The sequence below is a fragment of the Dryobates pubescens genome, chromosome 7, assembly GCF_014839835.1.
Source record: "Dryobates pubescens isolate bDryPub1 chromosome 7, bDryPub1.pri, whole genome shotgun sequence".
NCBI classification, from domain to species: Eukaryota; Metazoa; Chordata; class Aves; order Piciformes; family Picidae; genus Dryobates; species Dryobates pubescens.
In genome coordinates, this window is record NC_071618.1 from 24,130,213 (window position 1) to 24,154,790 (window position 24,578).

The following is a 24,578-nucleotide window of genomic DNA, read 5'->3' on the forward strand; positions in this document are numbered from 1 at the left end:
GCTAGATTCAGATTAATTGCCATAATAAAAGCTAACAGTGAGTGAGGAAATATAGCAGAGGAAAAGAGAAAGAAAGAAAGGATAGCTCATCTGCTTCACTACTAGATTAATCAGATCCTCTAAACAGATTTTAAATGCCAGTGACACGATTTTCATTCTCGCAGTAATAAAATTCTATCATGCAACTAGCAGAAAACATCATTCACATCTCTGACAAAAAGGTAGCTAGCATAGAAACTAAACATGAGACAGAGTTAACTCATATGCTGTTTCTATAATCTAGTTCAATGAATAAACAATATGAACTCTAACAGAAGGAACATAAATTCCTATATGAAGCTAATGTAGGAAAAATGAGTAAAATTACCATAATTTAGCATCTAAAGTGAGTGTATATAAATGTAAACTATCTTCCCTTCAAATACAGGAGAGGAGGGAGAAGAGGAAAAGATAAACAACAGAAACTAACTACATTGAAGTAATCTCTCTGATGGCTCCTTTTACGTCCTTGTTGTGAGCAGATTCAGCTCAAAGAACACATTTGTTGTGAATTTATTCTAATTGCAGTGTGTCCAGGGAGCAGATATCCTGTTACTTACAATGTTGTTTCAGTTGTGATGGTGATCCACATATGTATTATTCTAGTAAATGTGCTTTGTGCTGTCTTGCTGCAGTTCATTCTGTTTGTTCTGTTGTTATGGGGATTTTGTAGACCTTCCATTAAAGGCCTATTTTCGATCATTTATATGGGGGATGCTGAGGGGTAAAACATACAAACCACATTTGACTGACACTTCAGTTCCTTCACTGTTATGAGATTCTTGGCATTTTTTAATAAAAGGCAGTACCTGCTGACAAATTATTCTATGGATTTTGGTGGATTGTTTGCCTCCTTAAATTTTTCCTCTCTGTTTTATGGTGAGTTTGAACTATGAAATTTGGAGCCAGAGTCTCAGCTATTGCTAACTGATTTATTTGTATTGAAGTCAATAGTAGTGTACTGATTGACGTGAAATGGGTCATAACATGTACAAAAGTTATTCAGACAGTGTTCTTAGTCAAGGAGCTAGTTATCTATTACAACATTCCCACTGTTCTTACTACCAAGATTTAATACTATGCCAAACAAACGAATATACTTCCACTGACTAGATCTGCTAAAGGCTCTGATGAAGATTTGTTTATTTCTGTGGGATATTCTTCAGTGCAAGTCTTTTAAGATATGTAAGGCAAAATGAGTAAGATTGACAAAACTGTATTTAATCTTTCCTTGTCCATTATTGGGATAAATAGTGTCATTAGAATTTTTCCAGTCCTGTCTTTCTGTGATTCTTTATGTCATGATAATACAGTAAAGTCATTGTCTCTTAAACCTGATTATACTGATTGTAACTTTCTCTCTCACTTGCATTAAATACCTCCACAACCATACTACAGTACCTAGTTCTCCATATCACAGACTCACCAATTCTCATTTCTAGGTGTCTCCTCAGTATCTAGTCAACTGTATTGAAAGTTTCTGTGATGGTATAACAACACATCCCATATTTCTCTGCTTCCTCCAGCAAGGACTCCTCAGCTAATTAGGACATTTCAAAAAGGCAAATTTCTGTCTCCTTAATTCTTGGATTTTGAGGTGTGTTTTATTTTTGTTCTCATCCTTTGAACCAAACTACTTTTCTTACTGCAAGAGAAAAAAAAAAAAAGAAAAAAAAAAAAAAGGACCAGGAGATACTCCAACCCTAAGATGTTTAAAGGGACTAAGGAAAGAACAAGTTATGATCAGTTTGCTACTGGGACCAAACCTGAATTATTTCTTTCTTTCATTATTCTTTCTTTAATATTGATGAAAAATTGTCAGCTGCATCTAGAGATCTAAAGCTGAAGAGGATCCATTAATTACAGAGACTCAAATACCTGTGAAGAAGATGTTCTTACTCCTGAGAGTTTCCAAACACTTGAAGAACAAGGCATTTACTAGGAGTAGTCACCATGAAATGACAAAGGGGAAATCAAAACTTACCAAACTGATGGCTTTCTACAACAGAATGACTTTCTTAGTGAATAGGCCAATGTGATTGGGTTAAATCCTATAGGCAGCCTAGCACCATAAATCTCCTCTCTGTTTTCTCCCCTGTTCTGCACTGGGATGGGGACAGAAGTATAACAATGAAACAGAGAAAACTCCTAGGTCAAAACAAACCAAACCTCAACAAGTGATGAAGAAGCCACCAGTCAGACCCTCAGCAATGACAAGTTTGGAAAAACTCCCTTTCTGCACTCATCTTGCTGGTTCTATTGCTTAGCATGCCATCTTATGGTATAAAATATCTCCTTGCTTATTTGGAGTCAACAGTCCAACCTGCTGTCCTGCCTGTGCCCCCTCCCAACCTCTTGTGCACCTTGAGCCTACTTGTAGCAGTGGCAGAATAAGAAATGAAGAAAAACTTATTACTGTGCAAGAACTGTTCAGCAAATGATGCTGAAGCATCACTATGTTTTGCTTACAAGTTCAAAACACAGTGTCACATGAAAATTAACTCTACCCCAGTCAAAACCAGCATGAAAGGAGCATCAATTGTTTTTTTCTGTTTTTTATACTGTCTCACATAAAATCCTCCTAGACAAATTGATAAAGTGTGGATTAGATATATGGAGAGCAAGGTGGTATCAAGACCTGACCTCAAAGGAAGGCTTTGTGGGAGGTTCTTCAGTGATACCTAAGGAGTGAGGCAAGCTGACACCAAAATGTCTAGAATGATTGGCAATTCATTAATTACAAATTAGTGCAGATCATTTTGATCATACAGTGGTTCTTAAGGCAGGAGAGACAATTACCTAGTGTGTGGCAGAGAAAAAACATGAGAGTGAGTGAGAGTAGTACAAAGAGTGAGGTAAGATCAGAGGTAAGAGGAGACAATAATCACCACTCCATATTCCAGTGACTTTCAGCATGCTCAATATCTTCTTGGTGGTGGGTGAGCACGCTGACATTTCATGGTGCTGCCTTTTATTCCCGAATTTCTCTTGATTCCCTGCCTAGTGGTGGTTGGTAAAGATGTTCCTAAAATAGGGCAAATCATGGGCCACTTGCTTGATGGCACAGGCACATTGGGTGGTTACAAAGTGGTAAGTGCCCCTTAATATTCCGGGTGAGTATTGCTTCCCCTTTGTTTACACAATCTCAGTTGTGAAGCAACAGCTTTGAGTTGGCACAGGTGAGGTGTAGGCACCCAAATAGTACTCAATAGCAATGTACTGTTCCAGGAGGAGACTGTCATGGATACTTGAATAAAAAGAAAGGAGTACAGAGAAGCAGTCTGAGACAAACTTTTATTACAGTGGAGAGACAGTTTGTGTGGAACTGACTTCAACAGGGCTATAGCTTCTACAGGCAGACTGAACACTGAACTTCTGGGCTCACATAGTTGTGATCAGCATCTGGAAGCCAGTCACTCATGTTTCCCAGAGGTCAATATTGTGTCTAGTACTGTTTAACATATTTATTAAAGATCTACATGATGGGATACCAAAGTGTCATCACCAGCAATAAGACTGCAGGCACTGAAAAACTGAGAGTGGTGACTGATACACCAAACAGGGAGGCTGAGAGTGCTAGGCTGGAAAAGGCTCGCAGCAGAGAAGGGGACAATGGATATTATGTGTTTAAATATCTGATGGAGGAAGACGTGGCAAAGATTCACAGGGACTATAATGGGTTGGAAGGGACCATTAAGGGTCACCACGTCCAACCCCCCAGCAGTGACAGGAGGGGACACCTCCAACTAGATCAGGCTGCCCAGGGCCACATGAAGTCTGATCTTGAACATCTCCAGGGACAGGACCTCAATCACATCCCTGGGCAACATGTTCCAGTATTTTACCACTCTAACTGACTACTCTAAAGACTTCCTCCTTATGTCCAACCTAAATCAACCCTGCTCCAGTTTAAAACCACATCCTCTTGTCCTATTGCTTTAACCAGTCCTTCCTCAGCCTTCCTGTAGGTCTCCTTCAGATGTTGAAATGTAGCTGTATGTTCTCCCCAGAGCCTTCACTTCTCCAACCTCTTCTCAGTGCTGTCTAGTCACAGAACAAGAGGTAATGGGTAGAAATTGAAACACTGACAATTCCACCAAAATATGAGAAGCTCTTTTTTTTTTTTCACTGAGTGAGTGGCTGAATATTGGCACAGATTGCCCAGGCAGATTGTGGAGTCTCCATCCTTGGAGGTATTAAAAATCCAACTGCACACATTTTGACCTTACTTTGAGCACTGAGTTTATGTTAAGTGATCTCCAGAGATCACTTCTGACCACAGTGATACTATGAAATAGAGTAAGTGCAATTTTGTCATAGTTATGCAAAAGCTTTTTTCTGTTATGACTGTTGCTATCCAAAATTCTTTTAAAAATATTTTTATCTTATAGTGTTCTAATTAATTGATTTTTTTCTTTCTATTTGTTTTCAAAGTAAGCAAAATACATTTTGCTAAGCAGATTTAATAAAGGTTAGTGTACTGCCTGTATTAACCTGACAAACATATATGATTTTCTACCTGAGAAATTTAAATTCAAGCACACTAAAGATATTTAAAAAAAGAAAAGATAGGCAGCATTGTTGTCCATCTCTTAAAGCAATCTCTCCAACCCTGGCATTCTATTTTTCATATATCAGACATAATGAAAACATGTGAAGTCTTTTTAATTTGCCCATAATTGTCCATTTTGTGTTGGCCCATTAAGGCATTTTATGTTATAAAATAGCTAATTATTTATTTTTAGATAAAAGGTGTGTGCCAGAAATTTAAGGGTAGTTTACACTGCATAAGCCAGCTTAGCAGTTTCCTTGGAATTTATTTTATCCCCCAAAATTATTCAATAGCGGACAAAAAAATCAGAAAAAAATCAAACATATCACAAAAAAACCCCAATAACAACAATCCAACATCGATAGTAACAAAAATATGAAGGCAATATAAGAAAGCCTGGAGACAGGTAGAATAACCTGCCCTTTGATGTAGTTTGGTGCTATCCACAGGCAAAATATTTGCTCTTCAGAGGTAATTGTATTAAAGCTCCAGGTATAATTCATCTCTGGAAGAGATGATTTCACATTCTGTATGAATGTGCGATTTGCACCAGACGATGGAAAATCACTCCAAGCTTCCACTTAATTTGATGATGGAATTTTAACAAGAGCTTCCCAGATTTCCCCTTGGTCACATCATTGTTGCAGTTCTTTATATGTTGAAGGACACTGGGAAGATGCCTGCAGCTGAAGAATGGTGCAGTATACTATAAGAAGACACTTCATTTGTAGCACAGCAAGATGGAATTTCCCAGGGGCCCTTCAGGGGATATATGATATAGTTGAAATACACGCACATATACAAGCACTGCAGCACACTCTTTGCTCTGTTTTTATACCTAGATAACTAAAACTATTCACCTAATATTCAGTTTCTATATTTCATTTACTGTGCCTATTTGGTAGTTACATAAAACAAAACAAAACCATGAGCTTTACTATGTCTTCTTGGAATACGACAGGTGCATGAGCACACTCTTGATATGTGTGTTGAAAAATGCTGGCTGGATTTGAGATTAAAAATCAGTTTTCCTATTAACTTGAGATAATAGTTTAAATATTTATGTTGAAACAAGTATTTTTCAAAATGCACCTGTATCATGTGTGTGTGTTATAAAGCTTGGTGTTTTAATTACTCTGTTTAGTGAACAGTAGAAAGCTAAATGCTGTGTAAAGAAAAGATAACAAATTAGTCTGCTCTCCTACTTCCCAGGCAAGTTCAAGCTTGCACCAATAGTTTGGAAAATTACTCTAAAAGTATACCTATGAATAGACAACATTTGCTGTCTTTTGATTCTCTTCAAAGTCTGGTGTGTTTGCTCTGCAAAGGTCACATTTTCCTAAGAAATAGATTAATTGAAAAAATAAAAATAAAAATCAATTTCTGCTTGAGCTTCCTTCAGTAGAAACCTTGATTCTAATTTTCCTTACTGTAGTGGAAACACAGACATAAAACATGAGTTCAATATTACAGTTGAAATATCTGTTTGGGGTTTTTTTCCCATTGTTCTTGTGAAAATATTTTTTTATTTTTATGTTTTGAGTTTTCAAGCATCTGAAGATGCACTAAGCTGATAATTTATGTTCATGAAAAAATGAAATCAGTCCTGAAGTGTAGCAGATATTTTCTACTGGAGTAGCTGGGAGGAACCAAAGCTTGTTGAATGGAAGGAGATGGGATAGATGCGCACACACATGAATGCTGTGTATGCACAAAGCTAATCAGGGCAGAGGTACTGATCAGTCAGCAAGACACAACTTGTGTTAGCTTCTCTAGTGTATTTCCTATCTACATACAATTTAGACGACTGAGGATAAAGTTGTGGGCTGATGATCTTCATTCTACCTGCACCTATTCATGTAGATATGCTGAAGTCAGTCAGACTTGTTTAGGACCAAGAAGTCAAGTCAAAGGTCCCGCTGACCTTGTCTATTTTCACAGGATTTCTCTTCAAAGGAAAAATAAAGTTTTTTAAATGTTCTCAGTTGTATGGATTAAAAAAACAAAACAAAACAAAACAAAAAAGCACACCAGACCAAAACAAAAATCTAACACAAGGTGCATTGTTTTAGGGTTCAGAGAAAACTGGAGGATTGTCTAGTTTTCCTTGTTCATTATTCATTGAGTTTCAAGATTCCCAAGCATTTTTTTCTGCAGGAAATTAAAAATATGACTTTCAAAATCCCTGGAAGACTCTGAGAATTGAAAACAAGAACAAAAGTAAACAAATAACATCTTGGTGGATAAAAGGGAAGGGCAGAATGTGTTTGGTTTTTTGAAATCAGATAAAATCTCAACTATGAGCACCCCAATTTAAACTGGTCCCATAAGGGAAGACTAAAGCTCTGCTGCTTTTTTGAGATACTTAATTTCATTCATAAGAAGGCTGCACTATAAGAAAAAAGTCTTGTAGATAGAAACTTTGTAAAGAAAACTCAACAATACATGTTGTTCATGTCAAATTGTGATCCTTAGTTACACTGGACATAATCCGTTTCATAGTGACTGGCTTCACTGAGTCATTCAAGATTGGTCAATGTGTCTACATAATTATATTGGAGTTTATGATGTTTACAAGGGATCACCAAAGAAATTGCAGAAACTGTTACCAATTTTAATTATTTAATGGCCAAAGAAGGATTATTTAGCTTTTAGAGGGCTTATGCATATCTGAGACTGTAGACATGACCTCCAGTACATTGTGTCTGAAACTTGTTATTACACACTGGCTGAAACAGAAACTGCAGGAAGGCTATTCCTCATCTACCAGTTCAGGAAATATAACTGTGTGTTATCTATAAACACAGTGTGAATTTCTAGCATTTTTGTGAAAGTTAAAAGATATTATTTTATCTGAAGCTCTTAGAAAAACTGAAGAGAAATGTCAGTGGATCAAAAGCTTCATAATATTGTCTGGTTGTAAAAGTAAGCAGCTGAGTCATCAACTTAGCCATTTACAAATGTTACTGTAAACATTAGCATGTTAATACACTGCACAGTGTTGAAAGAGTTCAAAAAGGGAATGAGAATCATTTTACTTGTTTAACATGTTACCTATCATCTCCATTTCAGACTTCCCCCCTCATTTATACATACAAGAAAAAGAGCAACATGAAAAAATATGAAAAAGATTATCAAATTCAGTCATCTGGATTCTAGTGTCCTCGGGCATGTGCCCTCATCTATGTAAACATTTATTATTATTAAACATTTATTTTTATATAGAATAGAATAGAATAGAATAGAATAGAATAGAATAGAATAGACCACGTTGGAAGAGACCTTCAAGATCATCATGTCCAACCTATCATCCATCTATCATTTAAGGTAATCTATCCTATAGACTGGTCAGGCATTTTAAAAGCATTTAAAACAATTTGGTTCTGCACCTTCTTCCTCTCTGGGAATCTAAAGAGTCCAAAAGTATTTGCCAGGCTATCATACTGTCTCTCAAACAAAAGCAGAAAAAGCAACAAAACAAACCAAAAAGCCCAAAGAGCCTAAGAAGAAGTTTAATCAATAACAAAGCAGTTTAGATTACATAAACCCAGTTATATGTCATAGACTGACATTATTATTGTTAATGGTATAAAATATTCTTGTTGGAGGATAAGCACAGTCCAAATCACAATCTAGATTCACAAACTGTTCAAAGATTTTGGGCTCTTTAGCAAATAACTTCCCTCTCCTTCCTCCTTTGTAAATTCTCTATTCCCTAAGATTGTCCATTTCCAATTTTCAGTTCCTCTATTGTCAGAATCTTTATTTACTGCAGTGACTACATTGTAATTTTTAATCATATAACTAGCAATTTTTTATTTTTTATGAGCTAGCTGTAGGAGTTCAGATCCTATAAAAGAATAAAGATAAGATTGCTTTTACACACAATATTTACAATTTATCAATCTGAGACAGAGTTAGTGTGGAATAAAAGAGCTAAATATCTTTCATTGTTTGGAAATTATTTTACACCGTTGTTGTAGCTGTCTTTTAGCCATTAGACCATATTCACATTCGTCAAAAATAAATTGAGGGAACTATATCCCATATAGTTACACTGAAGTTTAGAGATACATGTAAGTCTAGACATTTCTGAAAGGTTTTGAAGGCTACAGAATGCAAATACAGGTTCATTTCTAAAGCACAGTTTTTGAAATAGTCAATATTTTAAGTAAGTTGTAGAAATATATATTGAATAGTTGTCAGTTTGATCATTTAATAGCTACATCTAGGATCAAAGTACTGAACACACCCAGGTTTCCAACTCCCAGTGTCAAAGTCACTTGAGATACGTATTAGACACGTCAAAAGAAAGTTGACATGAAAAATATGAAGATAGGGATATATAAATTTGACTACAGTAGGTTAAATCTGGTCAATTTGGTTTCTGTTATCTTGTTCAGAATAACTTTTGGCTGCCAGCCACTAGCTGAGTAGTCAGTTCAAAGTCAATGCCAATCACATAGGAAATACAGTATAGATTAAACTGGATACAATACTCATACAAACAATGTAAGTTATGTGTTGGCTTTATCAATACAGGCAGTTGACAGTCTAAGAACAAAACTACTCAAGTCCCAACAGTGATGGGTGAGCTTCAAAGACTATTGTAGCTGAATTACCATGGGGTTCCAAAAATTCATACCTCATCTAAATATTTTATGAGTTCCCAGTTTGTGCAAGAAAATGGTCATAATACAGCAAAAGCTGGCTCTATGATAGTTATAACTTTTATTTTCTTCCTTTTTTTTTTTCTTTTCTTTTGTTTTTTTTTTTTCCTGGCCAGGCTGCTAACAGCAGAAAGCTTAAGACACTATCACTATTGTACATAATCAGGGTTAGGAAATGTACAAGCAGTTAAAACTGAACATCAGGGCTTTGTGCCTTGAATTGCTATTATTTATTCATTCTATTACAATAATGCAGAAGCAGAAATTGGAATCCTAGCTATAATGTATCAAGTAATGTACAAGCATTTAGTGAGATATGCTCTAAGTCAAAATGTTGTTAAATCTCTCATGATTTCTATGAGGCAATAGTGTCTATTAACAGAGGTCCCAAATGAGATTATATATTTGTTGGTATGTGATGCTGTGGCAAAATCTTCAAACAAAATCCAGAAAAAGCAAAACAATAGAATAATCTCCATAATTTGAAAACATTTATTCTTACTGTTCAGATTAGTTTAATGATAGTAATTAACCACAATGGAGCAGGAATTCCAGCGCATTTTTCTTAGTTACACTTAATGCTGTAACAGCCAGAACTGAAGTTTCTTCTCACATTGCCACAGTAGAAATGTATGCAATTGACTCTACAAAGAATAAGTTTATTCTGGAAAGAGCCCCAAGCCTACATATTTGCAAAGAGATGAAGCCAGAACTTTCAAATAAACTTGATTTATTTCCCTCTTCCTCCTCCAAAGTGCTTTTGAACCTGTAAGCATACTCTGCAATTATCCCAAAATAGGAGTGACATTAACTAATCTTTGGCCTGGCTGCATCCATTTGGGGAAGATCTATTCTTATGATCTGCATTAGATCACATTCAAATATCTAAGTGGATATAAAGAAAAATGCTTACAGTAAAATGCCATACAAATAATGGAAACAGGAAAGCATTTGCAAAGGCCTCAGTTTCACCCTTTCCCTTTTCAGTGAAAAGGTAAATAGAAAATTCAAAGAAATCTGAATAATTTGGTCCAATTACTGGAATATCATCAATTAAGCAAGACAGTGTTTACCCAACACGATAGTTGTATTTATGCAGTAACATAATGAAACAACTTTGAAACATTAATGATCAGTCTGTTAAAAATACATAAACATTGCATATATAGCATTCTACTCAATCTCAAATTCAGATGCAGCTCTAATTGAATAGCTTCACCCTGAGACATTGTCATAAAGCTATCTAGCTTGTGTGGGGCAGGAAGGTAGGTTGATTGAGCAGTCTTTGGGAACAAGGTCATTTCCAGTCAGCAGGTGTTTGTATCAAATGAAAATACATGAATTTGGCCTGCCAAAGTGCTGAGGGAGGGAGTCTTATGAATATAAGACAGCCTGATTTGGTTTAAAACTGATGAAGCAAGGCTCAAATAACAAAATTGCCCAGAATTCTGAGGCCCAGGGTTTCTGAGCAAAGACTTTTACTTAATAAAATGCAATTGTAATATTAAAGTTGATACCACTCAATATACAAATAAGGGAAATCAAGCACAGTCTAAACATATATGACTACGTTAATCAACTTTCCTCCCAAATCATGCCAAATGTCATCTAGAAGGCAGGAACAACTTGGGCTGGGGTATAAAACCTATGAAAGAGAGATCTCCCTGTGGGCTGCCTCTGGCCTTGTGGACCATGTGTGCATCTGATACTGGTAATAGGTTCAGCAAAGCAGGATGCAGCTTGGGCCAGAATGAGCACCACCATCAGCTGCAGCAGCAGCTGAGACTGGGGGAGAAGACAGAGGTGAGGACAGTTGGTGGGCTGTTCTCCTATCATGCCTTCAATATACGGCTTAACTTTTGCTGCCTTATTATTAGAGGTGGTGCAAAGGTCTGCATCTCTGACTGAGTTAGGCATTAGCTAAGATTTATTAATCCTGAGATCACCTTACAGTCAGTGCATTTATCACCAGCAATCCCTAATCTGTTGTATCTGTTGCTGTAATAAATTAAACCATTTGATTGTTTCAACTGTCTGAGCTGTGTCAGAGCAAGTCTTGTTGAGGCACTGAAAAGTGAAGACAAAAGTTAATTTTACCACATAATTCCAGCAAGACTCCTGGGCTCTGAGACAGGCAGGTATTGGAATTGTATCCTTAACAGGACAGACATCTTTTTCCAGAAGACATTGCTCACTAATATTGAGGGTAGTCATCCTACTTCATCCATGTATTGTTTCTGTAAGGCCTTTGCCATTGTGTTGGGAGGGGAAGAGTTGTGTGAGTGTATGCTTTTAAAAAATATTGAGGGTGAAATAAACACATCATTGATTTAGAAACATTAAAAATGGGGGGTGCAGAGGGGGTACCATCTTTTGCAATACTTTTTAGATTCTCAGTAGATACAAAACATTTGAAAATCTAAAACGCTCATTCTCCTTTTCTATACACAAATTGTAAAAATCTAAAAGGAAAACTAGAAAATTGTATTGCTAGTGTGGAAAATGGAACAAGATCTTGTCCTTGCATTATTGAGCTGAATAACAAATAAGCCTTCTTTGGTTATTAGTAAAGCTCAGGGGCAAGAATACCACAAGTTTATTATTGTACGATCTAAAGGATAGCTATTATATACTCTCCATAGTATTTCATGACATTACAGGTAGGCAAGCTTTCATCTAGGCAGTCACAGAAAAGGTATTCTTCTGAAATCTTGTTAGGCTTGCATCTCATATATGTTTTGTGTCTCACCATCTTTTGAATTCAGCCATCTGAACAGAGAAAGTTACAAAACGAAGGGCTGGTGACTCCATGAAGCAATAGTAAGATGTGAAGTAACCATGTAAGATTGCACACATGTAAGGGAAGGTTCCATGAGACTGTATTAGGTCATTATGTGATTGTGTTGCCAAAAGTTTACATTTTTTCACTGCAAAGACAATTACTGTGCTACCTTGATAAGTCAAAATTGAAAATAGGATTAAGGGAGAACATTCTCCAGAGATGTGAGAGTACAATTTATCTGTTCCTATAAAAGATCAACTCCTTGTTCTCATGTGCTTTAGCCCATTCTCTCTCTCTTAATGAAAAACATTCCATATGACTTCTTAGCTTCTTTTATTATTAGAGTTATGTTTTGCTATCCCATTAAATTTCACTTTTCACATGCTTTGGAATGGTAGATGATGACACTAGTTTATGCTGTGGGCAAGCAGAGAAATAGGCACTAGGGGGAAAATGCATCTGGGAGAGGACTGCCAGAAAGGATCTCTTACTACTCTTGAGAAAGCAAGGTGACAGGGGCCTGTTTCAAGCACCTGGAAACACATGTACACAAACTGAGAATAAAACAGAAGATCTCACTGCAGATGTGTCTCAGTCCAGAGAGGGAAAGGGACTCAGTTCTTTTTAATATTTCCGTGTCATGAAATTAGAAGCACAAACGAGGCCAAAATATCAACAGCGAGGCTATTTAATAACAGAATAAAGTGGATGGATCAGAAGGGGAGAGAGAGAAAATAGAGAGGGAGAGAGAGAAGAGGGAGAGAGAAGAGGGAAGGAATTATATTACCACACCCCTCACCCCCCCCCCCCAAGACAGTTTGGGTCTGTAGAGGATGGGTGCTGCAGCTTCAGTGTGGAGGAGAGGTCACACTTGTTGGCTGTGCTGTCCTCTGAGCAGCCTCTTCAGCTCCATGAGTTGCAGCAGGCGGAACTTAGGACGTGGAGAAAGAATTCCTCTTGGACTGCTTCTTCCAGGCTACATGGTGATGTCTCTGTCATTTTTTATCTCCTGGTGTTCTCTCTGTGTTTCTTCAGAGCAGCATTGCCCCAGTCTTTTCCTTCTCTTGTGTTTTCCTACTCAGTGGCATTGTCCAGGTCTTTTCCTTCTTCTGAGTCAGTAGTTGCTCAGATCTTTTATACAGTTTTTTAGGTATGAGTCCAAGTGGTGAATATGCATATTCCAGAGAGTATCAATAGCAGTGGCCTCTGGCCATAATTTCCAGTGCAGCTGCAGTCTGGTGAGCCATCTTTATCTATGCACCGTCCAGAGAGTTCCAGTGGCCCAATACACATCAGGTATTGTCTGGGCAAGCAGCAAAGGTGATTTTATCTTTGTTGAGTCACATCAAGAGAGACAAGATTTAGTCTCTCACAAGGTGTTTATTTCAGAAAGACAGAGGTTGATCTAGATTCTTCTCAGAAGAAGATGGTAAAAGCTCAAGAGAAAATAACTGTAGTTGCTACAAAGGAAATTGTGATATTCATGTAAATAACTGTGGTGGTTTGAGCCTTAACTGGGTTCTTACTTGACTTCAGGGGGCCAAGTGCCAAGCTCCCTTATACCAAACCTTTATCCCTAATGACTTTCCCCAACGATGTTGAGCCATATATATATATTTCAGTCCTGTACCCATTTAATAGTTGTAGTTATAAAGGTATTTTAAAAGAGGACTTTTACACTATGTGTATTATATACTTACAGATGTAATGTAAAATTTATAGTAACAGGAAAATTTCCTTTCAGAGTAACTGCCAAGATTAGTAAAACCACACACAGCTAATACTGGATGTTAGCAGCATTGACCTCGATGATAATATAGTGCTTCAATTTTATTAAATAATAATTGCTGTGGGATTCCTTAAGTCTTTATCTTTTGATAGCAATTTTTCCCTAGATTGCTCAGTAACTTTTTGTCCTCAAATAGCTTTTGTATTTGTATAGAAGATAGTTGAATCCTTTTAGTCATAATTTCTTTCACATTTAGTTCACTCTAACCTAGCCTTAATTGCTCTTTGCAAATGTTCAGGAAGGCTTCAGAGAACATTATGCATTTAACATAATTTCCATGTGTTTATTGGTGATGTTTAGCAAAGACAGATCTTGCTCCTTATCATCTTTATTTTTTAATTACTCTTCATATTTAGGAGAAATACATTGATATTATGAAGAAAAAAAAGAAAATAAAACAAATTAAAAATGGAGTCCCTTGTTAACTGATTTTCATATCTTTTCTTTTCATTAAATAAGTTAAAACCACACTGTCATTTATTTATTCCACAGTGCGCAACGATTACTCTAATATAGGATTTCATTGTGTGTATGGGGTTTTGGGTTTTTGGTTGGTTTGGTTTGGTGTTTTTTGTTTGTTTGGTTGGTTGGTTTGGTTGATTGTTTTTTCCCCATAAATTCTATTTATTAGTTCACCCAATAATTATTTTCATAAAGTGGTTGACAAATGTACATTAAAAAGGTGTCTGAAGGACAATAGCTATAAGTTCACTTTAAACAGGTCTTATGTTTTTCTCTTTTGTAGGAAAAAGGAATATAGACTATTTTTAATAGAAAATAGAGCATATATATATATGCTAATTTCACTAAAAACCAATCTTGTGTCAATTGTAAATTGAAGGGAGCAATTAAAAATATAAATACAATAGAAGAAAATTAGATGCTAAGAGGCAAATTAGAAATAATTTAAGAATTATGGCAATGGATTGTGTATGCAAAGGGAAAAAAAGTTTATGATGTGGAACCCAGGGCAGATAGAAATAAATATAAGAAGGGTGGGGGTTTTTTAATATGTCAGAAGTAAAAATAGTGTAATGCTGACAAGCCAGTGCTAGATGGACACTAATATGTTATTGAAAGGGAAAAAAAAACAAGATGGAAGTGAAGTTGAAGAGCAAGTTAGAGAGGGAGAAGAAGGGAAAAGCAAGACAAAGGAATGCAAGACAAGGCAAATGCAGGAAGAAATACTTCTATAGATACTTTTCTTCAGTACTTGGAAATAGGCCAGATGTATTCATGTCATTCTGAAATTCGTACTAATTGAGAAAGATGTTAGGGAAAATCCAATAAAAATAATGAAACTGTATGAAATAAGAATTTTACTAATGCAGCCTGCAGGAATCAGTAGAAAACTTCCTCTTCAAAATATACATTGGTGGTTTTGGTATCCTTGCTAGTACAGTATGCACACTCAAGTACTTCCAAAAAGTCAAAAATCATGATAGCATCATCATCAAGTGGAAGGGACCCCAAGAACAATCTAGCGCAACCTTTCTAGGCAATAGTATATTTAAATGTGATGGTCCAGCTTAAAACATTTGACTGTAGGATAACCCACTACTTCTCTTTGGAGATTACTCCAATGTCTAACTGTTCTCATGGTGAAAAATTTTCTTCAGGATTATGATTAGAATTTACCCAGGAGTAACTTCACCCATTACTCCTTGTCTTTTCCATGTGACTCTTTGTAAAAAGGAAGGCTCCATCCTCTTGGTAGCCACCCTTTATGTACTCATACATGGTAATAAAATCTCCCCTAAGACTTCTCAAGGCTGAACAAATCCAGTACTCTCAGCCTTTCCTCATATGATATGTTGTCAGTTCCTCTGATTATTCTTGTGGCCCCTCTCTGGGTACTTTCCAGCTTGTCCATGTCTTTTTTTGTGTAGCAGGGACCAAAACTGAATGAACTACTTCAGGTGTGATCTGATAAGCACTGAGTAGAGTGGGATAATTACTTTATCTCTGCTTGTAGTGCCCTTGTTGATGTACCACAGTATCCTGATGTCTTTCTTTGCTGCTGCAGCACAGTGTGCACTCATGTTGAGCTTGCTGTCCACCAAGATTCCTAGGTACCTTTCCACAGAGCTGCTCTCCAGCCGCATGTATCCCAGTCTGAGCTGCACACCTGAGTCATGTGTTCCTAGGTGGAAAACCTTACGTTTGTCTTTGCTGAACTTCATAAGGTTCTTGCTAGCCCACTCATTCAGCCTGTCCAAGTCTTCCTGGAGCATGACTATCCCTTCTGGAGTGTCAACCATCCCACTCATTTTGATGTCATCTGCAAAATTCATTGGGGTGCTCTTCATCCCAACATCCAGATCACTTAGGAAGATATTAAACAGCATTAGTCATATCTACAAACAATGGCAAATTTGCTAGTACAAATACTGATATCTACTTTTCAACAATTTTCAAAAGAAAAAATAATATTTTCAGAAGTAAAGCTGAACACAACACAGCTCCAGCTCTGTGAGTCTTGTATCAAAGTTTACCTTGCTATAGTTGAAACTGGGCAATAAAATATTCCTCCCAGAGATAAATTTATGTCAGGGAAACTAAAAAAATATTAATATCTTACCCATGTGACACAAAACAAAGCTACTTTTAGCAGACTGATAGATCATCAAAAAGATATCAACAATGGTATAATACTACAGAATACTAAATACAGTAACATTTGCTGATTTAATATTTTGTGGCCTGCTCTTTCAGCTACTTCTACTTTATTTTTGCACTGTGTAAAAATCTATTATAAAATCCCTTTGTGCAAGATTTTCACTGATCTTTCATGTTTTTATACTTGAAAGCACCAGACAGATGCTAGCCTGACAGGTCACTAAGGAACATTAACACACAAATTGATTAAGCCAGAAAGAGAAAACTTCACACTTTGATAAGCACACAGGCCATTCCTGCTAGTTCATTAAGAACTCAGAGCATGCTATGAGTGCAATTCATGCCCAGTGTCTCCACTGAACTTTACAATGTGTCACACAAGCCCATACAGGATCTGGAATTTAGGCAGAAAACATGCTCTGAGTGGAGAGGAGTGAAAAAATGTTTTTTTTTTCCATATCTGATGAAAATGGTGCAGAATATTGCATAGATGAAAGACACATGATCTGTGACCAGTTCTTACAAATGTTAGTAACTGCCATGTGTGCTCTGAAGTATAGGACAATTTAACTACTAATTTGGTAGCCTTTTTTTATTTTTTTAAGAGGAAAATATTATAACACTTGCAGAAGGCATTGACTTGAAATTGTTCATCAAAAAAGCATTGTGGAAAAAACAGATTTACTTTCAGAACTACTTGTCTTCTAATAATCTCTGGTTTTAGAATTTCATATTGGGTTCTCATTTTGGGGTAAATAGCTTGTTTTGTAACTTAAGTTGTGTTGCCTGGCAAAAAGCAGAGAGCAACTTAAGTGGAAATCTAAATCTGAATACCAGGAGGGCAGAGCAAAAGACAAAGTAGGTAGGAATTTGTTTCATAGGCATCTAGAAAGGTGACTATGTGTATGGGTACAGAAATACCCATGGGAAACATCTCGATAATAAAGCATTTGACACTGCCCCCACAGCATCCCCCTGGAGAAACTGACTACACTTGGATTGACTGAGTGCACAATTCTCTTTGGTTTTGTATATTTTCCTATTTGTCCTTATTCCTTACCTTTTTAAATCCTCCCTGCTATTGTGATAGATATATCTATACATACATACATACATACATACATACATACATACATACATACATATATATATATATATATATATAAAATTTACTTCCAAACTTACTCCAGATTACTTTTTGGTGGATTTACTTCCAGTCTCTTCAGGGGTGGGGGCAGGGTTTCTCAGTTTTTTGCTGCCATCTGAGCTCTTAAACTCCAGTTAAGGCTCAAACCACCACAAGCAATGCTCCCCAGGGCTCAGTACTGGGGCCAGCTCTTTTAATATTTTTATCAGGGATCTGAGTGAGTGAATTGAATGTATTCTCAGTAAGTCTGCAGATAATGCTAATCTGGGAAGGTGTGTTGATTTGCTTGAAGGTAGGAAGCCTCTGTAGAGGAAATTGGACAGGCTGGATCAATGGGCCCAGGTCATTTGTCTGAGGTTTAACAAGACCAAGTGCCAGGTTCTTGCACTTGGGCCATCACAACCCCATTCAACAGTACAGGCTTATGGAGGAGCAGCTGGAAAGATGCCCAGAGGAAAAAGACTTGGAGGTATTGATTGACAGCCAGCTGAACATGAGGCCAGAAGTGTGCTCAGGTGGCCAGGAAGGCTAACAGCATTCTAGTCTAAAAGGAATAGTGTGACCAGCAGGGCCAGGGAATTGATTGTCCCCCTGCAGTCAGCACTGGTGAGGCTGCACCTTGAGTACTGTGTTCAGTTTTGAGTCCCACACCACAAGAAAGACATTGAGGTGCAGGGAATAGCAGTGAAGCAAGCAAAGCATCTAGAAAGCAAGCCTTCTGAGGAGCAGCTGGCATTGTTTAGCCTGGAGAAAAGGAGGCTCAGGGGCTCTCTACAGTTCCCTGAAAAAAAAGGTTGTAGCAAGGTGTGTGTTGGTTTCTTCTCCCTAGTAACAAGTGACAGAACAAGAGGAAATTACTACAGGTTGCAGCAGGGGAGGTTTAGATTAGATATTAGAAGAAATTCTTTCATTGAAAATATTAAGAAACACTGCAAAAGGCTTCCCAGGGAGGAATCACCATTTCTGGAGATGTTTAAAAGACATGTAGATGGGGTGCTAAGGAAGATGCTTTAGCACCAGACTCGTTAGATTTAGATAGTGGTTGGACTTGACGATCTTGTATGTCTTTTCCAACTGAAATAATTCTGTGATTCTATGAACTTACTCTAAATGTCAAGAGGCAAGAAGAGTCTGAGTTTTACTTTAGCCTTTAGAAACATACTTCTTGCATTGAAAAAAAATATTTCATGCATTTCACAATGAGTGTCTAAGGCAAAATAAAATAAAAATCTTTATACCTTTCCACGATATTTAGAAAATATGAATCATAAATAAATATTGTATAGAAAATCTAGAGATTTACAAGCATCTCAGGTTGGGGCAAATCAAACTAAATTAAGAATTCTGAACTGCATTGTTATAATATTATTGTTGAAAGCAGCATGAAGCATTTAGTCCAATGAATAAATCACTTGCATATGTGATTCATCTGGTTTTGGTTGGGGTTTTTTTGTGTTTGGTTGTTGTTGTTTGTTGGGTTTTTTCCCTTCCTAGATGGAACAGTTGTTTACTTCATAGATTTGAAGCAGTATGAACCACCTGAAAGGATGTTGTAGAGAGGCTGGTGCTGGTCTCTTCTCTCAGACAATTAGTGATAGAATATGAAGGAATGGCCTCAAGCTATGACTGGATAGGTTTAGACTGGACATTAGGAAAAAAAAATCATGGTAAGAGTGGTCAGGCATTGGAATGTACTGCCCAGGGAGGTGGTTGATCCACCAACCCTGGATGTGTTGAAAGGTCGTTTGGATGTGGTGCTTGGGGATATGCTTTAGGGGTAAACTTTGTAGAGTAGGGTTATCGGCTGGACTTGGTGATCCTAAGGGTCTTTTCCAACCTGAATATTTCTGTGATTCTGTGAACCTAAAATCTTATTTCTCAAGTATTGAAAACATGCAGTGGTATGTCTGTCAGTTAGGATTTCTGAAATGTCCATCACTTTATTATCTGTACACTGAGGAATCCAAAGACTGAGATCCAAGAAGCAGACATCATTTTCAGTCATGAGTTTAGGATTCTGACAGTATTTGAAATTTCTTTACCTTCATCCATTTCCTAAGGTGAGGTAGCAACTATTAAGCATAAAGAGATTTACGTAGTTGTCGTAGTTTGGGCTGGGTGCCCTCTGCTACAGGGGTGTTTCCTGTGTCCAGAAGTCCAGCCCAGTGGGTGGACACAGGAAATTAGGTATTTCTACCGTAAGCCCTTGCACCACTATAAATTTTGTGGCGGGGTCTGGCACTTCCTCTTTCCTTCCCTCTCCGAGACTTGGTAACTGGGGGAGAGATCTCCTGGCCATGGGCCTGATTGGGCCCAAGGCCACAGGGGGATGGGCAGTCTCAGATCTGGCCAGCTGAGACTAGCCTAGCAGTAGGGGGGAAAAGGAGGAGCCCTGGGGGTTTTGGGTGCACCCTCAGGTGGGGTTGGGGTCTTTCTGGGTCTATTTTGATCTCTTTCTTGTCACTATGTTTCTTTTTTGTACACATTCACTGTTCTCTATTTAAACTTTCCATCACTTTTTCAATCTGTTTGTTCGAGTCGTTATTTCTGCATATGGTGGGGAGGGGATTCATCCCAACCCATTACAGTAGTAAACCTCCAATTCATAAGAAATCCTTAGAACCTGCACTTAAGAGCCAAAATCCACATAATAGATGATTGACTTTTTAGGTGCCTGAGCAGCCTTTGTTGCCTTATATATGTTACTTCTAAAGTTTATTTAAGACCTGCAGCCATGTGTGTCCAAGAACTGAAGAGGTTGACAGATACCTGCAAGTACATCTGTACTGGGTGCAGGTGTCCAGGTGTTCTGAGTACGGGGTACAATGGCAGTCTCTGTGGGAAAAGGCCAAGACCTGTGCCAGACCCAGTCAGCTCCAGATGGTTCCAACAGACCTGCTGCATATCACAGCTGAGCTCCTCAGACAAGATTGTGTCATATCTGGGAAAGTGTAGATAAGAAAAGGGAAGAAATGCTTAAGTTTTTCTCATTGTTTCTCACTATCCAAGTCTATTTTAACTGGCAATAAATTACATACATTTTCCACAAGTTAAGCTTGCTTTGTCCCTAGGGAGTAAGTGATCTCCCTGTCTTTATCTCAACCTTATTTTCTCCCTTTTGTCCTGTTGAAAAAAGGAATTGAGAGAGTACCTGGGTAGGTGTCTGCAGCCAGATAAGTTTAACCCACCACAATATCTGTTTAAGATTTTGTCCTCCTAACAATTTTCCCCGATGAATATAATAGGCACATTATGGGTATGCCAACACGCACTGAGTTCCATAGGGTACACAGCAGACATAAACATACCTACTCACAGACTGTTAACTAACTTTTGTGCAAAGCTTATAGCTAGCTGCTATTTGTTTCCCATAAAATGGAGATTTTGGGTTGAAAATGCTTCTCAAATTGAGGCCAATAAATACCCTTACAAGGATAACATCCTGTAGCAAGGGATGTAAAGGAGAAAGAAAATGAATAAAGGGAAGAAGAGGAAAGAAAAGTGATGTCGCTCTGTAACAGGGAATGTTAGATTACTCCTTCTTGTTTTTGTTTGTTTGTTTGCTTGCTTGCTTGCTTTGTTTTGCTTGTTGGTGTTGTGGGTTTTTTTAGATTTTCCTTTTTTTTAGATTTCCCTTCCCTTCCCTTCCCTTCCCTTCCCTTCCCTTCCCTTCCCTTCCCTTCCCTTCCCTTCCCTTCCCTTCCCTTCCCTTCCCTTCCCTTCCCTTCCCTTCCCTTCCCTTCCCTTCCCTTCCCTTCCCTTCCCTTCCCTTCCCTTCCCTTCCCTTCCCTTCCCTTCCCTTCCCTTCCCTTCCCTTCCCTTCCCTTCCCTTCCCTTCCCTTCCCTTCCCTTCCCTTCCCTTCCCTTCCCTTCCCTTCTGTTTTTTCCAAAGGATATGAAAAGAAAATACATAACAAATATGTAGGATCCTCAAATATTTAATGAATGAGGCAATTAACTTGCACTTCCATTTGTCTTTTCCTCAGTAATTTTTCCTCTGCTTCATGTGATGGTTGCTATCCTCCCCTTGAGAGCCTTAAGAGCTTGAGAACCAAATTAAGATCCATCTGATTACAAGGGTGCATTTCCCAGCCTTGTATACAGTTTATTTAAAGTGCATTTCTTTTTTTAAGATGACAGGATTGTTTCCTTGTGGTTTCAGCATATATTACATCAAAACTGAACCATTTCCCTGCAACATAAGCCTCTGCAGCAAATGCAGTTTGTATTCACATTCCAAACTATCTAGATTGTATCTTTGAGTTAAACACCAAATCTAAAATCTCATCTCCCATCACTGTATAGGAAACGTTTGCTGTTACAACAACAGGCTATAGGGTGTTGTATAGGAAAACATTATCTTGCCTTAGAGATTTTTCAAACTCTGTCTGAGCATAAAGATGTGTAACTGTATCCCTTAGCTCAGGCATCACTCTTTGTTGACTAATGTTAATACCTGAAAGAACTAGTCAAGATCTATAAGAAACTTACATCAAAAATAAGATCAAAATTGTAAAAGGAGGAGGATGGAAGTCAGCCTATCTCATACCTATGATCCCCATGTGAAAATTTTATATACTTAAGGGATCTTAGATGGCATTAGGTGCCTATTTTAGGAAAATAGTCTCCAAAACCATGACCAATTCTAACAGAATGATTAAATATATATATATATATATATATATATAACATTTCTGAAGTTGTGTAATTCTAACTTGTCTTTGTGGGAGGTTTCAAATTCCCATACATCAACTGGGAATATCCTACTGCTGTGATGAACAGGTCTTGGAAATTCTTGATGTTTGTAGCACATAACTTCTTGTCACAATTAGTTAACAAAACTAGGAAATATGCCCTACTAGACTTACTGTTTATGAGTAGAGGACTCATGGAGGATGTGATAATAGGCAACTGTCTTGGCCACAATAATTATTAAATCGTTGAGTTGAAAAAATTGAGTAATCAGAAAAAAAGCAGGGTTGTTACCCTGGACTTCAGGAAAGCTATTCAGGGATCTATTTATCAGACTACACTGGGAATTTGCTTTTGAGGGCTTAGAAGTTCATGAAAGTACGTCAGTGTTTAAGAACTACCTTTTAGAGGCACAGAAGCAGGCAATCCTATTGTGTCATAAATCAATCAATTGGGGTAGAAGACAGCTTCACTGAACAGGGAGCTTCTCATGGAGCTCAAGAGGTAAAAGAAATGTGATGATCTCTGCAAGCAATATCACACTTCACAGGAAGAATACAGAGCTGTGTTTCATATATGTAGGGAGAAAACATGGAAGACCAAAGCTGAATTAGAGTTGAAACTGGACAGTGTTGTGTTAGATAACATGAAGGACTTTTTAAGAAGGCACTGAACTGATGTTCTTATAGATGGTAATCTGACTAATAAGGTTTAAGAAAAAACAGAGGCATTCAATGTTGGAGCTGCAATCTCATTATGCTTTGCAGCCCCCTGATGAAGGGAAGTGGACAGGAAGGTAATGATCTCTTCTCCCTGGTATCCAGTGATAGAACCTGTGGAAATGGCTCAAAGCTGTGTCAGGGAAGTTTCAGATTGAACATTAGGAAACATTTCTTTGCTGAGAGAGTGATCAAACACTAGAATAGCTTCAAAGAGAGATGGTCAATGCCCCACTACTCTCAGGGTTTAAAAAGCATTTGGATGTCCTTTTAAAACATGCTTTAAATTTTGGTCAGCCTTGAATAGGTCAAGCAATTGGACTAGATGTTTATTGTAGGTCCTCTCCAACTGAAAATATTATCCTATCCTATCCTATCCTATCCTATCCTATCCTATCCTATCCTATCCTATCCTATCCTCCCCTCCCCTCCCCTCCCCTCCCCTCCCCTCCCTTCCCCTCCCCTATTTGATTCAATTTCTATTACTAGTAGTCCAAACAGATGTTTAAAAATAATCAAAAATTTGACCTTTCTAATGAAGCAACAAGTTTTACTTGGCTTCCAAACTAAACCTGGCTTTATCCATTTTGCCAGTTTTAATACAAGGATTAAAACTTGTTCCAAATTATCTTAATTGAATACCTACACCATCTGATACTGTTACTGAATGCATGACCTGATTTTCCTGATGGGTCTGAAATTCCAAAGGCTGTATCACAGTTTTATAATTAAGGCAGTTGTTCAGAAACAACCTACTGGAAGTAATGCAAGAAAAAAGTCCTGCTTAAGAAATTAATTTATAAGTAGAAGATTAAATTAGCAGGAGAAAAAAATAATAAAAAGGTTCTCTATAGGAAAATATTTGGGAAAATGTTTCAGGTTTGTTGTTGTTGTTTTGTTGTATTTTATTATACATTGCCATTGATTTCACTGATAATCTGCCAGTCCATTGCCATAGAAACAAGGCCACTTAAAAAATGCATCCTACGTGTTTTAATCTAAAATGATCCATACTGTTAAACATTTTTCCTTTAAGATAATGTTGAATAAAGATAACAGTTTCAGTACCTGAATTATATAACAGGTAAGTTAGACCACTTTTTGAGCTCCATCAACAATGTACTTCAGGGGGAAAATTAATATATCTCAAGAACTAAAAATACTAAGGTGCAATTAAACATACTTGCTAAACTTACATGGGGGGAATGCCCTCTGTCATGGTATATTCTAAATTTCTAAATATAAATTTTGTAACCATCAATTTATTATTTTTTTAATTGAATTCAATTTGGTGATTTTTTTTTCCCCTTTAAAATAAAATTAAAACAGCTAATTCGCTGAATCTTCACTGTTCCAAATGAGTGAAAAATCCTTCAAAGTAAAATCTCATTGACTTTTATGTGAATTGGACTTTCAAAAATAATGAAATGTTTCAGTCTTATGTTTTGCATGTTTCCTCAATTCACATGCTAGGTAGGACTATTTTGTCAATAATAATAAGCATTTCCAACTCTCCCCACTCTGGCTTTTGCTGTTGTATGAAATGACACTCACATTTAGACAATTTAT